Here is a 2,794-nt window from a genome sequence, read left to right on the forward strand (position 1 = left end):
ACACTGCCTGAGACAAACAACTTAGAGCAGGAAGTATTTACTTTGGCTCACAGCTGTCTCTGCTGCTCACACCTTTGTTACTTTTGGATCTGCAATGTCCCCCAAAGTCTCGAAGCTTGGTCCCTAGGTGGTGGCACTTTATCCAAGATTGCTTGGCCCCGACACTCTGGATCTGTGGTGAGGCAGCACATCATAGTGGAGAGCACACGGCAGAGCAGAGCTTCTCACCTCATGGTGGCTAAGAAGCAGAGAGGGACAGAAGGAACTAAGGTCCCAATACCCTCAAGGACATGCCCCCAGTGAGCCACTTCTTCTGAACAGGCCCCACCTCCTAAAGTCTCCACCTCTTCTCAATAGTGCCACCACCTAGGCACCAAGCTTCGAGACTTTGGGGGACATTCAGATCCAAAAGTAACAAGAGGTGTGGGCAGCAGAGACAGCTGGGAAGGCCCTGAGGGGTGGGATTAACCTGGGAGGCACTCAGACACCCTGGGTCTCCATCTGGGAGGCCAGAGGCCAAGCCTGTTCTCTGACTCTGCCCCAGTCATTCTTCCCTCCAGGCCCTACCACACCTGGTTCCATCCTGACCACTCACTCCTCCTCGGTGGCCCCAAGGGCCCAGTGACACTGGGTGGTCCTAGTACAGGGAGAAGCAGCTCTGTAAACAGGTGCACATGGCCACTCTTGGCCTCACAGCCTGGGATATGCACAAAGACTGAGTTATGGCAGTTAGTATATTTTCTCAAGGTGGGAGCTTGGCTCTGAAGGACTACCTGTCTTTCAGGACAGAGAAAGTCCTCCTGGCTCCACTATAAGGGTGCCCATCACAGAATGAGGTTCCAGGGCCCACTTCTGTCCATAAAACCCTGGTCATCTTAGGGTTGCACGCAGAAGAGCTGCTGAGGTCACTGGCTGCACCCGCTGGTCCAGAGGACCCTTTGGTCTCATTTCTCAGCCTGTTGCCCTCATTCTCCAAGGAGATGATGTGCCTGGGGCTCATGGGAGCTGGCGGCTCCAGGCAGGCTCTGTGCTGAGCACTTCCTCCTCACACACACCCTGAGGTGGTATGGTCCTCACTGCACCTTTCAGACGAGGAAAGTGAAGTATCTGGACGCTCACTCAGGAATATGCTAAGACCTTGGCCGAGTCCTGTTGACTCCAAGTTGTAACATCTGCCCAGGGCTGGAGGAGACCCAGAAGGAATATGACTGGTGATAGATGGGCTTGTGGGAAAGAATATTCCTATCATTTGGGTTCATGAAATTCAAACACATAAAATTAGAGCAGCCAATAAAAATCACCAACTCCCACTACTTTGAGCCCCCTCAAAACAGACTGCGTATACTCACGTTTTTTAAGATTTATTTTTTAGTTGTGGTTGGACACAATACCTTTATTTTATTGTTTCATGTGCTGCTGAGAACCGCTGAGCCACCACCCCAGCTCCTTGTCCCCATATTTTTATTCCTGTTTAAAATTAAGAAAACAGGCAGACAGGGTTAGGGATTTTCCTGTCAGAGCTGGTAATAAAAAGATCATGTTTAGGGGCTGGGGTTGTGGCTCAGCGGTAGAGCACTCACCTAGCACGTGTGAGGCCCTGGGTTCAATCCTCAGCACCACATATAAATAAATAAAACAAAGATATTGTGTCTAACTACAACTAAAAAATAAACATAAAAAAAGATCATGTTTAAAAATTAATAAAAATTACAAAGCTCATGTTTGTGCAGCACTCTCAAGGGTAGAGGTTCCTGGGAGCTAAATACTATTGCCATTACTCCCTGATTCTACAGATGCAGAAAGAGCCCCGGGCAACACATCTGTTCACATTGCCAACCATGGGTAGACCCAGGTTCCGATCCACACAAGCAATGAAACCCCTTGTACAAACAGTGGAAACATATCTCGGGCTGAGCTCAGGGGAGCTGCCTACGGCACCCACACAAAGCTCTTCCTGAGACTACTCAGGCAGTGAGTTCCAAGGCAAAGTCAAGGAGAGCAACCAGTACTTCTGTCTTCAAAGCCGGCCTCAGCAATGGCGAGGCGCTAAGCAACTCAGTGAGACCCTGTCCCTAAATAAAGTACAAAACAGGGATGGGGTGTGGCTCAGCGGTCGAGTGCCCCGAGTTCAATCTCCAGCACCAAAAAAAGATTTGAAGGAACACAACCGACAGCTTCTATAACTCCTATTGCAGACTCCTTCGGCCTGGTCTCTAGAAGCCTCAGTCACTGCCCAACACTTCGCGTGTCCCTCCACACGGAGTAACTCAAGATCTCCCTCCGCGCTTCGTGGGGTGGAAGGGTGTCTGGGAATGGAACTCTGGGAAGCCTCTCACTCCTATTCAGTAGAGAACTGTCTCTCTGCAGCCGAGAGGCGGGCTGAGAGGGGGCGCGGAGCCCACGACACACAGGTAGACCACAGGTGACACGCGGTCGCCAGCAGACCGTCTCCTTGACCGCCCACGCGCCACAGTCGCCCGCCTGCGCGCACCCCTTCCTCCCCGACCCGCCTACCAGGGCCTCCAGCCCTCTGGGTCGGGGTCTAGGCAAAGGCTGCGGGTCGCTCTGAGCCTACGCGCCCCAGGCTCCAGGACAACATGTCACCTGTACCCAGCACACTCGAAAACCCAAAGCACTGGACTGCAGCCAGCCAGGGTCGGCCGCGCGGGGGCGCCCAACTCTCGCGAAACCTCGCCCGGAAGCGTCTGCACCTTCTTTGGTGCTAACGGTGACAGGGAAGAAGTTGCGGAGAGCCGCAGCGCGCAGGCGCGACACGCCAGCCTCGCGCCAGCGC

The sequence above is a fragment of the Marmota monax genome, unplaced genomic scaffold (assembly GCF_021218885.2).
Source record: "Marmota monax isolate L192 unplaced genomic scaffold, Marmota_monax_Labrador192_F-V1.1 WCK01_AAM20220418_F8-fsc00024, whole genome shotgun sequence".
Lineage (NCBI taxonomy): Eukaryota > Metazoa > Chordata > Mammalia > Rodentia > Sciuridae > Marmota > Marmota monax.